At 50.1% G+C, this 18,467-nt stretch overlaps 1 protein-coding gene across 5 annotated transcripts in view; it reads right to left on the minus strand.

Moving 5' to 3' along the window:
• Window positions 1-18,467, minus strand: part of NAA35 (N-alpha-acetyltransferase 35, NatC auxiliary subunit) — a 193,834-nt gene that overhangs the window by 123,613 nt on the left and 51,754 nt on the right. The gene's annotated exons all lie outside the window — the stretch shown is intronic.

Below are 18,467 nucleotides of genomic sequence, written 5' to 3' on the forward strand. Positions count from 1 at the left end.
AGGACCATGGGGATTATACCAAAGCTCCCAAACGGGCGGGAGAGTGCGGATGACTCTGCAGCACCGATTGAGCAAACAGGAGGTCCTCCTCAGCCAGGGTATCAAACTTATAGAACTTTGCAAAGGTGTTTGACCCCGACCAAGTAGCAGCTCGGCACAGTTGTAGTGCCGAGACCCCCCGGGCAGCCGCCCAAGAGGAGCCCACCTTCCTAGTGGAATGGGCCTTAACCGATTTAGGCAATGGCAATCCTGCCGAAGAATGCGCCTGCTGAATCGTGTTACAGATCCAGCGAGCAATAGTCTGCCTTGAAGCAGGAGCGCCAACCTTGTTGGCCGCATACAGAACAAACAGAGCTTCGGTCTTCCTGATCCTAGCTGTTCTGGTCACATAAATCTTCAAAGCCTGGACCACATCCAGGAACTCGGAATCCTCCAAGTCCCGTGTAGCCACAGGCACGACAATAGGTTGGTTCATATGAAAAGATGAGACCACCTTGGGCAGAAATTGAGGACGAGTCCTCAACTCTGCCCTATCCACGTGAAAAATCAGGTATGGGCTTTTATATGATAAAGCCGCCAATTCCGAAACCCGCCTTGCAGAAGCTAAGGCCAACAACATGACCACTTTCCAAGTGAGGTATTTCAACTCCACTGTTTTGAGTGGTTCAAACCAACGCGACTTGAGGAAACTTAATACCACGTTTTAGGTCCCAAGGCGCCACCGGAGGTACAAAGGGAGGCTGAATATGCAGCACGCCCTTCACAAAAGTCTGTACTTCAGGAAGAGAAGTCAATTCTCTTTGAAAGAAAATGGATTTGGCCGAAATTTGAACCTTTATGGACCCTAATTTTAGGACCAAATTCACTCCCGTTTGAAGGAAGTGAAGCAGACGGCCCAACTGGAACTCCTCCGTAGGAGCAGCTCTGGCCTCACACCAAGAAACATATTTTCGCCATATACGGTGATAACGTTTCGACGTCACGTCTATCCTAGCCTTGATCAGGGTAGGAATGACCTCCTCCGGAATCCCTTTTTCCGCTAGGATCCGGTGTTCAACCGCCATGCCGTCAAACGCAGCCGCGGTAAGTCTTGGAACAGACAGGGCCCCTGCTGCAGCAGGTCCTGCCTTAGAGGAAGAGGCCACGGATCTTCTGTGAGCAACTCTTGCAGCTCCGGATACCAAGTCCTCCGTGGCCAATCTGGAACAATGAGGATTGTTCTGACCCTGCTTATTCTTACTATTCTCAACACCTTGGGTATGAGAGGAAGAGGAGGAAACACATAGACCGATCTGAACACCCAAGGTGTCACCAGAGCGTCTACCGCTACCGCCTGAGGGTCCCTTGACCTGGCGCAATATCGCTTTAGCTTTTTGTTGAGACGGGACGCCATCATGTCTATTTGAGGCAGCCTCCACCGACCCGTGATCTGTGCGAAGACTTCTTGATGAAGTCCCCACTCTCCCGGATGCAGGTCGTGCCTGCTGAGGAAATCCGCCTCGCAGTTGTCCACCCCCGGGATGAACACTGCTGATAGTGCGCTTACATGGCGTTCCGCCCAGCGTAGAATCCTGGTCGCTTCTGCCATGGCCACTCTGCTTCGCGTTCCGCCTTGGCGATTTACATGAGCCACTGCCGTGACATTGTCTGACTGAATCAGAACCGTTTTTTCCCGAAGCAATTCCTCCGCTTGACGCAGGGCGTTGTATATGGCCCTCAACTCCAGGACGTTGATGTGGAGACAAGTCTCTAGATTTGTCCAGAGACCTTGGAAATTTCTTCCCAGTGTGACTGCTCCCCAGCCTCGGAGACTTGCGTCCGTGGTCACCAGGACCCAAGTCCTCAATGCCGAATCTGCGACCCTCTAGTAGGTGAGCACTGTGCAGCCACCACAGGAGAGATACCCTGGTCCTGGGAGACAGGGTGATCCTTTGATGCATTTGTAAATGGGACCCTGACCACTTCTCCAAGAGGTCCCATTGAAAAGTCTTCGCATGGAACCTGCCGAAGGGGATGGCCTCGTATGAAGCTGCCATCTTCCCCAGAACCCGTGTGCAATGATGCACCGAAACCTTTTTTGGCTTTAATAGGTTCCTGACCAGGGCTATGAGCTCCTGAACCTTTTCGATCGGAAGAAAAACCTTTTTCTGGTCTGTGTCTAGAATCAGGCCCAAAAAGGTCAGACGTGTTGTAGGGACTAGCTGGGACTTCAGTATATTGAGAATCCAGCCATGTAACTGCAACGTCTTCATGGACAGAGACACGCTGTCCAGCAACTTCTCCCGAGATCTCGCCTTTATGAGGAGATCGTCCAAGTATAGGATAATTGTGACACCCTGCCTGCGCAGGAACACCATCATTTCTGCCATTACCTTGGTGAAAATTCTCAGGGCCGTGGAATGCCCAAACGGCAACGTCTGAAATTGGTAGTGACAGTCCTGTACTGCAAATCTCAGGAACGCCTGGTGAGGGGGGAATATCGGAACATGAAGGTAAGCATCCGTTATTTCCAGGGACACCATCCAATCCCCCCCCCCCCCCCCCCTTCCAGGCTGGCGATGACCGCCCTGAGTGATTCCATTTTGAACTTGAACCTTTTCAAGTACAGGTTCAAGGATTTTAGATTTAAAATGGGTCTGACCGAACCGTCTAGTTTCGGGACCACAAACAGGGTTGAGTAATATCCCTCTCCTTGCTGGAGATGAGGAACTGTGATAATCACCTGTTGAATATACAATTTTTGGATTGCTGCCAACACTAGCTCCCTCTCTGATGGGGAAGCCGGCAGAGCCGATTTGAAAAACCGGCGAGGAGGCAAGTCTTTGAATTCCAGCCTGTATCCCTGAGAAACAATCTCTAATGCCCAGGGATCCACCTGCGAGCGAACCCAGACGTGGCTGAAAAACCGAAGACGAGCCCACACTAGATCTGCCTCCCCCCGGGAAGCCCCAGCGTCATGCGGTGGACTTTGCAGATGCAGGAGAGGACTTCTGCTCCTGGGAACTAGCTGTGTGCAGCCTTTTTCCCTTGCCTTTTTCTCTGGCAACAAAGGACGATCCCCGTACCTTCTTGCTCTTATTGGAACGAAAGGACTGCATTTGATAAAGAGGTGCCTTTTTTGTATGCTGCGGGGGGACATAAGGTAAGAAATTTGACTTACCAGCCGTAGCAGTAGAGACAAGGTCCGAGAGGCAGTCTCCAAACAACTCCTCCCCCTTGTAAGGCAAGGACTCCATATGCCGCTTTGAATCGGCGTCTCCCGTCCACTGTCAGGTCCACAAGAGCCGCCCAGCAGAAATAGACATAGCGTTTATTCTGGAGCTTAGTAAACAAATGTCTCTGAGCATCTCTCATATACAAGGCAGCCTCCCTGATATGCTCTATGGTCATTAAAATGGCATCCCTATCTAAGGTGTCAAGCTCCGTAGATAAGGAATCTGCCCATGCCACGACAGCACTACAAACCCAGGCCGACGCCATAGCCGGTCTAACAATAGTACCGGAATGAGTGTAAATGTGCTTCATGGTAATTTCCTGTCTGCGATCAGCAGGATCCTTGAGGGAAGCCGTATCCTGCGAAGGCAGTGCCACCTTTTTGGATAAGCGTGTCAGCGCCTTGTCTACTTTAGGCGAAGATTCCCATCGTATCCTATCCGTTTGTGGAAAAGGATACGCCATAAGAATCCTTTTGGGAACTTGTGGTCTCCTATCTGGAGATTCCCAAGCCTTTTCGCACAATTCGCTCAGCTCAAATGAGGACGGAAAGGTGACCTCAGGCTTTTTCCCTTTATACATGTGTACCCTCGTGTCAGGGACAGGGGGTTCCTCAGTAATATGCAAAACCTCTTTAATGGGAATAATCATGTACCGAATACCTTTTGCATCTTCATAGTCGACACTAGAGTCAGTATCCGTGTCGTTATCTGTGTCATCGATCTGGGATATGGTGCGCTTCTGAGGCCCCGAAGGTCCTGGCGCCACAGGGACAGGCACGGTCTGGCTACCTGACTGATCCCTAGCTTCAGCCTTGTCTAATCTTTTATGCAATAGATTGACATTTGCATTTAAGACGTTCAGCATATCCATCCATTCCTGTGTCGGCGCTGCCGACGGCGATATGACATTCAAGCACTCCCCCTCCACATTAAGCTAGCCTTCCTCGTCAAACATGTCTACACACGCGTAGCGACACACTTCACACACACACAGGGAAACTCTTTTCTGAAGACAGTATCCCCTTTAAGGCCCTTTGGAGAGACAGAGAGAGAGTATGCCAGCACACACCCCAGCGCAATGACCCTGGAGACCAACACAAAATGTTTTTCCCCAGCAGCACTGTATAGTATGTTAACCGCCAATTATGTGCCCCCCCCCCCCTTCTCTTTTAAACACCCTTTCACCGTGTGTAAGCAGGGGAGAGTACGGGGAGCTTCCTCTAAGCGGTGCTGTGGAGAGAAAATGGCGCTGGTGAGTGCTGAGGGAGAAGCCCCGCTCCCTCGGCGGCGGGCTTCAGTCCCGCTCAAAGTTATTAAAAAATGGCGGGGGCTCTTTTATATACATGTACAGTGCCCACCTGTACATGTATATTGTCTTTTGCCACAAGAGAGGTGTTATATTGCTGCCCAGGGCGCCCCCCCTGCGCCCTGCACCCTTACAGTGACCGGAGTGTGTGAGGTGTATGGGTGCAATGACGCACAGCTGCAGTGCTGTGCGTTACCTCAGTGAAGCTCTGAAGGCTTCTGCCGCCTGAGACGTCTTCTGACTTCGTTTCTTCTGGCTCTGTGAGGAGAACGGCGGCGCGGCTCTGGGGGTGGACGCCCAGTAAGAACCTGCGTTCACCCCCTCTGGAGCTAATGGTGTCCAGTAGCCGAGGAAGCAGAGCCTATCAATTAAGAAGGTCTGCCCCTCTCTCCTCAGTCCCTCGATGCAGGGAGCCTGTTGCCAGAAAAAATCCAAACAAAAATGCTTCTTAGGCAGAGAACTCCGGGGAGCTCCCTGCAGTGCACCCATCTCGCTCTGGGCACAGTGTAAAACTGAGGTCTGGAGGAGGGACATAGAGGGAGGAGCCAGTGCACACCCAGAATCCAAAGCTTTCTTAAAGTGCCCTATCTCCTGCGGAGCCCGTCTATTCCCCATGGTCCTTACGGAGTCCGCAGCATCCTCTAGGACGTTAGAGAAAATAGATTTAAACATGGCCTCACTAACAGTACTATCATTAAAAGGACAAAGAATTAGTAGGTGTAACCATGGTTTTGATAAAGTGCGCAATGGGGACACCCAGAAAAAAAAATCCTAGAGACTTGTCTAAGTATTCCAGGCTCTTAGTGGCACCTGGGAAGGACCCGCTAAGTCACTATACTGCGATGGAGGTGGAACGGGAGCTGGAGACCAATCCTAGGACAAGAGTAGGACAAAGCACCTACCTCAAACTAATGTGCCAACACACGGTTAAGTTCTACAATGCAGTAAGCCATGACTCTAGCCCATTCATGCCTCAACTTTGGATGTGTGCTGACCTTGGTCCTCAGCCTCACATGCTGCACACAGCACATTTGGCTGTGTGTGACTATTTGGCAATTTAGCTTTACAAAGTAAACAGGTAAAAATAGGATTTTAATACCTACCGGTAAATCCTTTTCTCTTAGTCTGTAGAGGATGCTGGGGTCACATTCAGAACCATGGAGTATAGACAGGATCCGCAGGAGACATGGGCACTTTAAGACTTTCAAAGGGTGTGAACTGGCTCCTCCCTCTATGACCCTCCTCCAGACTCCAGTTATAGGAACTGTGCCCAGGGAGACGGACATTTCGAGGAAAGGATTTATTGTTAAACCACGGTAAGCATCTTACCAGCTCACACCTCAAGCATGCCGCAGAACGTGGCATTCAACAGAATACAAGCCAACGGCATGAACGATTGCAGCAACATGCTGACAAGAACCTTAACACAACATGTGTGTAACCACAATTAACAACTGCAGATGCAGTACGCACTGGGACGGGCGCCCAGCATCCTCTACAGACTAAGAGAAAAGGATTTACCGGTAGGTATTAAAATCCTATTTTCTCATACGTCCTAGAGGATGCTGGGGTCACAGTCAGAACCATGGGGTTATACCAAAGCTTTACAACGGGCGGGAGAGTGCGAATGACTCTGCAGTACCGAATGACCAAACTTGAGGTCATAATCGGCCAATGTACCAAACTTGTAAAACTTAGCAAAAGTGTTTGCCAAGTAGCTGCTCGGCAAAGTTGCAATGCCGAGACCTATCTCTGGAAGCCGCCCAGGACGAGCCCACCTTTCTAGTAGAATGGGCCCTCACCGATTCCGGTAACGGCACTCCAGCCGTGGAATGAGCATGCTGAATCGTACCACAGATCCAGCGTGCAATAGTCTGCTTGGAAGCAGGGCACCCAATCTTGTTGGGAGCAAACCGGACAAACAGAGCCTCTGTTTTCCTAATCTGAGCCGGTCTGGCGACATAAATCTTCAAAGCTCTGACCATCTAGAAACTTTGACTCAATGAAGGTGTCAGTGGCCACAGGCACCACAATAGGTTGGTTCATGTAGAAAGAGGAAACCACCTTCGGTAGAAATTGATGACGTGTCCTCAATTCAGCTCTACCTTCATGGAAGATCAAATAAGGGCTCTTGTGAGACAAGGCCGCTAACTCAGACACCTGCCTTGCAGATGCCAAGGCCAACAGGATGACTACTTTCCAAGTGAGGAACTTCAACTCCACCTTCTGCAAAGGTTCAAACCAATGTGATGGAAGGAACTGCAACACCACATTAAGATCCCACGGTGCCACAGGAGCCACAAATGGAGGTTGGATGTGCAACACGCCTTTCACCAAAGTCTGAACTTCTGGAAGGGAGGCCAATAGTTTCTGAAAGAAACCGATAAGGCTGAAATCTGTATCTTAATTGAGCCCAATTTTAGGCCCGCATCCACACCTGCTTGTAGAAAATGGGGAAAACATCCTAGCTGAAACTCTTCCGTAGGAGCCTTCTTGGAGTCACACCAAGAAACATATTTTCTCCAAATACGGTGGTAATGTTTAGACGTTACCCTTTCTCTGGCTTGAATAAGTGTGGTAACAACTTCACTGGGAATACCCTCACGGCTAGGATTTTGTGCTCAACAGCCATGCCGTCAAATGTAGCCACGGAAAGCCTTGATACACGCACGGCCCCTGCCTTAGTAGGTCCTCGCGCAGAGGAAGAGGCCAGGGATCTCCTATGAGTAATTCCTGAAGATCTGGATACCAAGCTCTGCTTGGCCAGTCTGGGACAACGAGGATTGCTCGAACCCTCGTTCTTCTTATGATCTTTAGAACTTTTGGAATGAGAGGAAGCTGAGGGAATACATACACCGACTGAAACACCCACGGTGTCACCAGTGCATCCACTGCTATTGCTTGAGGGTCTCTCGACCTGGAACAATCTCTGAAGCTTCTTGTTGAGACGAGATGCCATCACGTCTGCTTGAGGAACTCCCCAACGACTTGTCACTTCCGCAAAGACTTCTTGGTGGAGGCCCCCCTATTCTGGACGGAGATTGTGCCTGTTGAGGAAGTCTGCTTCCTAGTTGTCCACTCCTGGAATGAAGATCGCTGACAGAACGCTTGTATGTTATTTCCGCCCAGCGGAAAATCTTTGTGGCTTCTGCCATCGCCGCTCTTCCTTTTTGTTCCACCCTGACGGTTTATGTACGCTACTGCTGTTACATTGTCCGACTGGATCAGTACAGGCAGACCTCGAAGAAGATGTTCCACTTGTAGAAGGCCGTTGTAAATGGCCCTTACCTCCAGAACATGTATGTGGAGACAAGTTTCCTGATTTGTCCATCTTCCTTGGAAATTTTCCCCCTGTGTGACTGCTCCCCTGCCTCGGAGGCTTGCATCCGTGGTTTTTAGGATCCATCCCTGGATTCCGAACCTGCGACCCTTTAGGAGGTGAGAGAAGTGCAGCCACCACAGGAGTGAGATTCTGGTCTTGGAAGACAGTATTATCCTCCGGCGCATATGTAGGTGGGAACCGGACCACTAGTCCAACAGGTCCCACTGGAACACTCTGGCATGGAACCTGACAAACTGAATGGCCTCGTAGGCCGCAACCATTTTCCCCAGCAACCGAATGCATTGAAGTATTGACACTCTTGCTGGTTTCAGAATTTGTTTGACCAGACTCTGAAGTTCGAGAACCTTTACCACTGGAAGAAAAACTCTCTGTAACACTGTGTCCAGTATCATTCCCAAGAACGACAATCTCGTCGTTGGAAGCAACTGTGACTTTGGCCAGTTTTAGGAGCCAATTATGTTGTTGAAGAACTGCCAGGGAAAGTAGCACGTGATAATAGTGACTCCTTGCTTGCGAAGGAGGACCATTATTTCCGCCATCACCCTGGTGAAAATCCTCGTAGCCGTGGACAGACCGAACGGCAACATCTGAAATTGGTAATGACAATCCTGGATTGCAAATCTCAGGCAAGCTTGATGCGGAGGAAAAAAAATTAGAATTTACTTACCGATAATTCTATTTCTCGTAGTCCGTAGTGGATGCTGGGGACTCCGTAAGGACCATGGGGAATAGCGGCTCCGCAGGAGACTGGGCACAAAAGTAAAGCTTTAGAACTACCTGGTGTGCACTGGCTCCTCCCCCTATGACCCTCCTCCAAGCCTCAGTTAGGATACTGTGCCCGGACGAGCGTACACAATAAGGAAGGATTTTGAATCCCGGGTAAGACTCATACCAGCCACACCAATCACACCATATAACTTGTGATCTAAACCCAGTTACCAGCATGATAACAGAGGAGCCTCTAGAAAAGATGGCTCACTACAGCAATAACCCGATTTTTTGGTAACAATAACTATGTACCAGTATTGCAGACAATCCGCACTTGAGATGGGCGCCCAGCATCCACTACGGACTACGAGAAATAGAATTATCGGTAAGTAAATTCTTATTTTCTCTGACGTCCTAGTGGATGCTGGGGACTCCGTAAGGACCATGGGGATTATACCAAAGCTCCCAAACGGGCGGGAGAGTGCGGATGACTCTGCAGCACCAAATGAGAGAACTCCAGGTCCTCCTCAGCCAGGGTATCAAATTTGTAGAATTTTACAAACGTATTTGCTCCTGACCAAGTAGCTGCTCGGCAAAGTTGTAAAGCCGAGACCCCTCGGGCAGCCGCCCAAGATGAGCCCACCTTCCTTGTGGAATGGGCTTTTACAGATTTTGGCTGTGGCAGGCCTGCCACAGAATGTGCAAGCTGAATTGTACTACAAATCCAACGAGCAATAGTCTGCTTAGAAGCAGGAGCACCCAGCTTGTTGGGTGCATACAGAATAAACAACGAGTCAGATTTTCTGACTCCAGCCGTCCTGGAAACCTATATTTCCAGGGCCCTGACAACGTCTAGCAACTTGGAGTCCTCCAAGTCCCTAGTAGCCGCAGGCACCACAATAGGTTGATTCAGGTGAAACGCTGAAAACCACCTTAGGGAGAAACTGAGGACAAGTCCTCAATTCCGCCCTGTCCGAATGGAAAATCAGATGAGGGCTTTTACAGGATAAAGCCGCCAATTCTGACACGCACCTGGCCCAGGCCAGGGCCAACAGCATGACCACTTTCCATGTGAGATATTTTAACTCCACATATTTAAGTGGTTCAAACCAATGTGACTTTTGGAACCCAAAAACTACATTTAGATCCCAAGGTGCCACTGGAGGCACAAAAGGAGGCTGTATATACAGTACCCCTTTCACAAACGTCTGAACTTCAGGGACTGAAGCTAGTTCTTTTTGGAAGAAAATTGACAGGGCCGAAATTTGAACCTTAATGGACCTCCATTTCAGGCCCATAGACACTCCTGTTTGCAGGAAATGTAGGAATCGACCTAGTTGAAAATTCCTCCGTCGGGGCCTTACTGGCCTCGCACCACGCAACATATTTTCGCCAAATGCGGTGATAATGTTTTGCGGTTATATCTTTCCTGGCTTTGATCAGGATAGGAATGACTTCATCCGGAATGCCTTTCTCCTTCAGGATCCGGCGTTCAACCGCCATGCCGTCAAACGCAGCCGCGGTAAGTCTTGGAACAGACAGGGTCCTTGCTGGAGCAGGTCCCTTCTTAGAGGTAGAGGCTACGGATCCTCCGTGAGCATCTCTTGAAGTTCCGGTTACCAAGTCCTTATTGGCCAATCCGGAGCCACGAATATAGTGCTTACTCCTCTCCATCTTATAATTCTCAGTACCTTGGGTATGAGAGGCAGAGGAGGGAACACATACACTGACTGGTACACCCACTGTGTTACCAGAGCGTCTACAGCTATTGCCTGAGGGTCCCTTGACCTGGCGCAATACTTGTCGAGTTTTATAAACATGTGGAAGACTTCTGGGTGAAGTCCCCACTCTCCCGGGTGGGGGTCGTGTCTGCTGAGGAAGTCTGCTTCCCAGTTGTCCACTCCCGGAATGAATACTGCTGACAGTGCTATCACATGATTTTCCGCCCAGCGAAGAATCCTTGCAGCTTCTGCCTTGCCCTCCTGCTTCTTGTGTCACCCTGTCTGTTTACGTGGGTGACTGCCGTGATGTTGTCCGAATGGATCAACTCCGGGTGACCTTGAAGCAGAGGTCTTGCTGAGCTTAGAGCATTGTAAATGGCCCTTAGCTTCAGGATATTTATGTGAAGTGATGTCTCCAGGCTTGACCATAAGCTCTGGAAATTCCTTCCCTGTGTGACTGCTCCCCAGCCTCGCAGGCTGGCATCCGTGGTCACCAGGACCCAGTCCTGAATGTCGAATCTGCGGCCCTCTAGAAGATGAGCACTCTGCAACCACCACAACCCTCTGCAACCCTTGTGCTTGGTGACAGGGTTATCCGCTGATGCATCTGAAGATGCGACCAGGACCATTTGTCCAGCAGGTCCCACTGGAAAGTTCTTGCGTGGAATCTGCCGAATGGGATTGCTTCGTAGGAAGCCACCATTTTTCCCAGAACCCTTTCATTGATGTACTGAGACTTGGCTCGGTTATAGGAGGTTCCCGACTAGCTCAGATAACTCCCTGACTTTCTCCTCCGGGAGAAACACCTTTTTCTGGACTGTGTCCAGGATCATCCCTAGGAACAGAAGACGAGTCGTCGGAATCAGCTGCGATTTTGGAATATTGAGAATCCAATCGTGCTGCCGCAACACTACCTGAGATAGTGCTACACCGACCTCCAACTGTTCCCTGGATCTTACCCTTATCAGGGAATCGTCCAAGTAAGGGATAACTAAAATTCCCTTCCTTCGAAAGAGTATCATCATTTCGGCCATTACCTTGGTAAAGACCCGGGGTGCCGTGGACCATCCATACGGCAGCGTCTGAAACTGATAGTGACAGTTCTGTACCACAAACCTGAGGTACCCTTGGTGAGAAGGGTAAATTGGGACATGAAGGTAAGCATCCTTGATGTCCCGAGACATCATGTAGTCCCCTTCTTCCAGGTTCGCAATCACTGCTCTGAGTGACTCAATCTTGAATTTGAACCTCCGTATGTAAGTGTTCAAGATTTTAGATTTAGAATCGGTCTGACCGAGCCGTCCGGCTTCGGTACCACAACAGTGTGGAATAATACCCCATTCCCTGTTGCAGGAGGGGTACCTTGATTATCACCTGCTGGGAATACAGCTTGTGAATGGCTTCCAAAACTGCCTCCCTGTCAGAGGGAGACATCGGTAAAGCCGACTTTAGGAAACGGCGAGGGGGAGACGTCTCGAATTCCAATTTGTACCCCTGAGATATCACCTGAAGGATCCAGGGGTCTAATTGCGAGTGAGCCCACTGCGCGCTGAAATTCATTGAGACGGGCCCCCACCGTGCCTGATTCTGCTTGTAAAGCCCCAGCGTCATACTGAGGGCTTGGCAGAGGCGGGAGAGGGCTTCTGTTCCTGGGAACTGGCTGATTTCTGCAGCCTTCTTCCTCTCCCTCTGTCACGGGGCAGAAATGAGGAACCTTTTGCCCGCTTGCCCACGAAAGGACTGCGCCTGATAATACGGCGTCTTCTTATGTTGAGAGGCGACCTGGGGTACAAACGTGGATTTCCCAGCTGTTGCCGTGGCCACCAGGTCTGAAAGACCGACCCCAAATAACTCCTCCCCTTAATAAGGCAATACTTCCAAATGCCGTTTGGAATCCGCATCACCTGACCACTGTCGTGTCCATAACCCTCTACTGGCAGAAATGGACAACGCACTTAGACTTAATGCCAGTCGGCAAATATTCCGCTGTGCATCACGCATATATAGAAATGCATCTTTTAAATGCTCTATAGGCAATAATATACTGTCCCTATCTAGGGTATCAATATTTTCAGTCAGGGAATCCGACCACGCCAACCCAGCACTGCACATCCAGGCTGAGGCGATTGCTGGTCGCAGTATAACACCAGTATGTGTGTAAATACATTTTAGGATACCCTCCTGCTTTCTATCAGCAGGATCCTTAAGGGCGGCCATCTCAGGAGAGGGTAGAGCCCTTGTTCTTACAAGCGTGTGAGCGCTTTATCCACCCTAGGGGGTGTTTCCCAACGCACCCTAACCTCTGGCGGGAAAGGATATAATGCCAATAACATTTTAGAAATTATCAGTTGTTATCGGGGGAAACCCACGCATCATCACACACCTCATTTAATTTCTCAGATTCAGGAAAACTACAGGTAGTTTTTCCTCACCGAACATAATACCCCTTTTTGGTGGTACTCGTATTATCAGAAATGTGTAAAACATTTTTCATTGCCTCAATCATGTAACGTGTGGCCCTACTGGAAGTCACATTTGTCTCTTCACCGTCGACACTGGAGTCAGTATCCGTGTCGGCGTCTATATCTGCCATCTGAGGTAACGGGCGCTTTAGAGCCCCTGACGGCCTATGAGACGTCTGGACAGGCACAAGCTGAGTAGCCGGCTGTCTCATGTCAACCACTGTCTTTTATACAGAGCTGACACTGTCACGTAATTCCTTCCAACAGTTCATCCACTCAGGTGTCGATCCCCTAGGGGGTGACATCACTATTACAGGCAATCTGCTCCGTCTCCACATCAATTTTCTCCTCATACATGTCGACACAAACGTACCGACACACAGCACACACACAGGGAATGCTCTGATAGAGGACAGGAGACAGAGGGAGAGTTTGCCAGCACACACCAGAGCGCTATATATATACAGGGATAACCTTATATAAGTGTTTTTCCCCTTATAGCTGCTGTATTTTTAATACTGCGCATAATTAGTGCCCCCCTCTCTTTTTTAACCCTTTCTGTAGTGTAGTGACTGCAGGGGAGAGCCAGGGAGCTTCCCTCCAACGGAGCTGTGAGGGAAAATGGCGCCAGTGTGCTGAGGAGATAGGCTCCGCCCCCTTCTCGGCGGCCTTATCTCCCGTTTTTCTGTGTATTCTGGCAGGGGTTAAATTCATCCATATAGCCCAGGAGCTATATGTGATGCATTTTTTGCCATCCAAGGTGTTTTTATTGCGTCTCAGGGCGCCCCCCCCCCAGCGCCCTGCACCCTCAGTGACCGGAGTGTGAAGTGTGCTGAGAGCAATGGCGCACAGCTGCAGTGCTGTGCGCTACCTTGTTGAAGACAGGACGTCTTCTGCCGCCGATTTTCCGGACCTCTTCTGTCTTCTGGCTCTGTAAGGGGGCCGGCGGCGCGGCTCTGGGACCTATCCATGGTTGGGCCTGTGATCGGTCCCTCTGGAGCTAATGTCCAGTAGCCTAAGAAGCCCAATCCACTCTGCACGCAGGTGAGTTCGCTTCTTCTCCCCTTAGTCCCTCGATGCAGTGAGCCTGTTGCCAGCAGGTCTCACTGAAAATAAAAAACCTAAAACTAAACTTTTCACTAAGCAGCTCAGGAGAGCCACCTAGTGTGCACCCTTCTCGTTCGGGCACAAAAATCTAACTGAGGCTTGGAGGAGGGTCATAGGGGGAGGAACCAGTGCACACCAGGTAGTTCTAAAGCTTTACTTTTGTGCCCAGTCTCCTGCGGAGCCGCTATTCCCCATGGTCCTTACGGAGTCCCCAGCATCCACTAGGACGTCAGAGAAATAAGATTTTACTCACCGGTAAATCTATTTCTCGTAGTCCGTAGAGGATGCTGGGGACTCCGTAAGGACCATGGGGAATAGACGGGCTCCACAGGAGACTGGGCACTCTAAGAAAGATTTAGTACTACTGGTGTGCACTGGCTCCTCCCTCTATGCCCCTCCTCCAAACCTCAGTTAAGAAAACTGTGCCCGGAAGAGCTGACATTATAAGGAAAGCCACACCAATCACACCGTATAACTTGTGATAAACTTACCCAGTCAACAGTATTAACAACAACAGAGCATCAACAATGGATGCCCACATAACATAACCCTTTATTAAGCAATAACTATGTACACGTATTGCAGAAAATCCGCACTTGGGACGGGCGCCCAGCATCCACTACGGACTACGAGAAATAGATTTACCGGTGAGTAAAATCTTATTTTCTCTAACGTCCTTGTGGATGCTGGGGACTCCGTAAGGACCATGGGGATTATACCAAAGCTCCCAAACGGGCGGGAGAGTGCGGATGACTCTGCAGCACCGAATGGGCAAACACAAGGTCCTCCTCAGCCAGGGTATCAAACTTGTAGAATTTAGCAAATGTGTTTGTACCCGACCAAGTAGCTGCTCGACAAAGCTGTAATGCCGAGACCCCTCGGGCAGCCGCCCAAGAAGAGCCCACCTTCCTAATGGAATGGGCTTTCACTGATTTTGGATGCGGCAAACCAGCCGCAGAATGAGCCTGCTGAATCGTGCTACAGATCCAGCGAGCAATGGTTTGCTTTGAAGCAGGAGCATCCAGCTTGTTGGATGCATACAGGATAAACAGCGAGTCAGTCTTCCTGACTCCAGCCGTCCTGGCTACATAGATCTTCAAAGCCCTGACTACATCAATCAACTTGGAATCCTCCAAGTCACGAGTAGCCGCAGGCACCACAATAGGTTGGTTCAAATGAAAAGATGACACCACCTTCGGCAGAAATTGCGGACGAGTCCGTAATTCTGCCCTGTCCATATGGAAAACCAGATAGGGGCTTTTACATGACAAAGCCGCCAATTCTGACACACGCCTAGCCGAAGCTAAGGCCAATAGCATGACCACCTTCCACGTGAGATACTTTAGCTCCACGGTCTTAAGTGGCTCAAATCAGTGGGATTTCAGGAAACCCAACATCACGTTGAGATCCCAAGGTGCCACTGGTGGCATAAAAGGGGGCTGAATATGCAGCACTCCCTTAACAAACGTCTGAACTTCAAGAAGAGAAGCCAGTTCCTTTTGAAAGAAAATGGATAGGGCCGAAATCTGGACCTTTATGGACCCCAACTTCAGGCCCATAGTCACTCCCGACTGTAGGAAGTGCAGGAACCGACCCAGCTGGAATTCCTCTGTAGGGGCCTTCCTGGCCTCACACCAGGCAACATATTTTCGCCATATACGGTGATAGTGTCTTGCTGTCACGTCCTTCCTAGCCTTTATCAGCGTAGGAATAACTTCCTCCGGAATGCCTTTTTCCGCTAGGATCCGGCGTTCAACCGCCATGCCGTCAAACGCAGCCACGGTAAGTCTTGGAACAGACAGGGCCCCTGTTGCAACAGGTCCTGTCTTAGAGGCAGAGGCCACGGGTCCTCTGTGAGCATTTCTTGCAGTTCCGGGTACCAAGTCCTTCTTGGCCAATCCGGAACAATGAGTATTGTTCTAACTCCTCTTCTTCTTACGATTCTCAGCACCTTGGGTATGAGAGGAAGAGGAGGAAACACATAGACCGACTGGAACACCCACGGTGTTACCAGTGAGTCCACAGCTATAGCCTGAGGGTCTCTTGACCTGGCGCAATACCTTTGTAGCTTTTTGTTGAGACGCGACGCCATCATGTCTACCTGTGGCAGTTCCCAACGATTTGTAATCTGAGTGAAGACTTCGTGATGAAGTCCCCATTCTCCCGGGTGGAGGTCGTGGCTGCTGAGGAAGTCTGCTTCCCAGTTGTCCACTCCCGGAATGAACACTGCTGACAGTGCTTGCACGTGATTCTCTGCCCAACGAAGAATCCTGGTGGCTTCCGCCATCGCCACTCTGCTTCTTGTGCCGCCCTGGCGGTTTACATGAGCTACTGCGGTGATGTTGTCTGACTGAATCAGCACCGGTTGGTTTCGAAGCAGAGGCTCCGCTTGACTCAGGGCGTTGTATACGGCCCTTAGTTCCAGGATATTTATGTGCAGACAAGCCTCCTGACTTGACCACAACCCTTGGAAGTTTATTCCCTGAGTGACTGCCCCCCACCCTCGGAGGCTCGCATTCGTGGTCACCAGGACCCAGTCCTGTATGCCGAACCTGCGGCCCTCGAGAAGGTGAGCACTCTGTAGCCACCACAGAAGAGACACCCTGGCCCTCGGGGACAGGGTGATCAGCCGATGCATCTGAAGATGCGATCCGGACCACTTGTCTAACAGATCCCATTGAAAGATCCTCGCATGGAACCTGCCGAAGGGAATGGCTTCGTATGATGCCACCATCTTTCCCAGGACTCGCGTGCAGCGATGCACCGACACCTGTTTCGGTCTTAAGAGGTCTCTGACTAGAGTCACGAGCTCTTGAGCCTTCTCCGCCGGGAGAAATACCTTCTTCTGGTCCGTGTCCAGAATCATGCCCAGAAAAGGCAGACGCGTTGTAGGAATCAGCTGCGACTTTGGGATATTCAGAATCCAGCCGTGCTGTTGCAACACTTCCTGAGAGTGTGCTACGCTGATTAGCAACTGCTCTCTGGACCTCGCCTTTATGAGGAGATCGTCCAAGTATGAGATAATTGTGACTCCTTGCTTTCGAAAGAGCACCATCATTTCTGCCATTACCTTGGTAAATATTCTCGGTGCTGTGAAGAGCCCAAACGGCAACGTCTGGAATTGGTAATGACAGTCCTGTACCACAAATCTGAGGTACTCCTGATGAGGTGGATAAATAGGGACATGCAAGTAAGCATTCTTGATGTCCAGAGACACCATAAAATCCCCCTCTTCCAGGCTTGCAATGACCGCTCTGAGCGATTCCATTTTGAACTTGAATCTTTTCAGATAAATGTTCAGGGACTTTAAATTCAATATGGGCCTGACCGAACCGTCCGGTTTCGGTACCACAAACATTGTGGAATAGTATCCTCTTCCCAGTTGAAGGAGGGGAACCTTTACCACCACCTGCTGGAGATATAACTTGTGAATTGCCTCTAACACTACTTCCCGTTCCATGGGGGAAGCTGGCAGAGCCGACTTGAGGTAACGGTGAGGGGGCATCACTTCGAATTCCAGCTTGTATCCCTGAGACACAATCTGTATAGCCCAGGGATCCACCTGTGAGCGAACCCACTGGTGGCTGAAATTTCGGAGACGCGCCACCACCGCTCCTGGCTCCTGTGGAGCCCCAGCGTCATGCGGTGGATTTAGTGGAAGCCGGGGAGGACTTCTGTTCCTGGGAACTAGCTGTTTGGTGCAGCTTCTTTTCTCTACCCCTGCCTCTGGCAAGAAAAGACGCACCTCTGACCTTCTTGCTTCTTTGTGATCGAAAGGACTGCATTTGGTAATACGGTGCTTTCTTAGGCTGTGAGGGAATATATGGCAAAAAGTTTGACTTCCCAGCCGTAGCTGTGGAAACTAGGTCCGAGAGACCGTCCCCAAACAATTCCTCACCCTTGTAAGGTAACACCTCCATGTGCTGTTTGGAGTCGGCATCACCTGTCCATTGCCGAGTCCACAGGACCCTTCTGGCAGAAATTGACATTGCATTTATTCTATAGCCCAGTAGGCAAATGTCCCTCTGGGCATCCCTCATATATAGGACAGCGTCTTTTATATGCCCCAGGGTCAGTAAAATGGTATCCTTGTCGAAGGTATCCATTTCCGCAGACAGATTATCTGTCCATGCTGCTACAGCACTACACATCCAGGCCGACGCAATTGCCGGCCTCAGTAGAGTACCTGAATGTGTATAAACAGACTTCAGGATACTTTCCTGCTTCCTATCTGCAGGATCCTTTAGGGCGGCCGTATCCTGTGACGGCAGGGCCACCTTCTTAGATAAGCGTGTCAGAGCTTTATCTACCCTAGGGGAGGATTCCCAGCGCATCCTGTCCATTGGCGGGAAAGGGTACGCCATAAGCAACCTTTTGGAAATCAGCACTTTCTTATCGGGGGAATCCCACGCTTTCTCACATAATTCATTTAACTCATGTGAAGGGGGAAAAGTCACCTCTTGCTTTTTCTCCCCATACATATAAACCCTCGTCAGGGACAGGGTTTACCTCTGATATGTGCAAAACATCCTTCATTGCTATAATCATGTAGCGGATGGCTTTAGCCATTTTAGGCTGCAATTTTGCATCATCGTCATCGACACT

Source organism: Pseudophryne corroboree, chromosome 1 (assembly GCF_028390025.1).
Source record: "Pseudophryne corroboree isolate aPseCor3 chromosome 1, aPseCor3.hap2, whole genome shotgun sequence".
NCBI classification, from domain to species: domain Eukaryota; kingdom Metazoa; phylum Chordata; class Amphibia; order Anura; family Myobatrachidae; genus Pseudophryne; species Pseudophryne corroboree.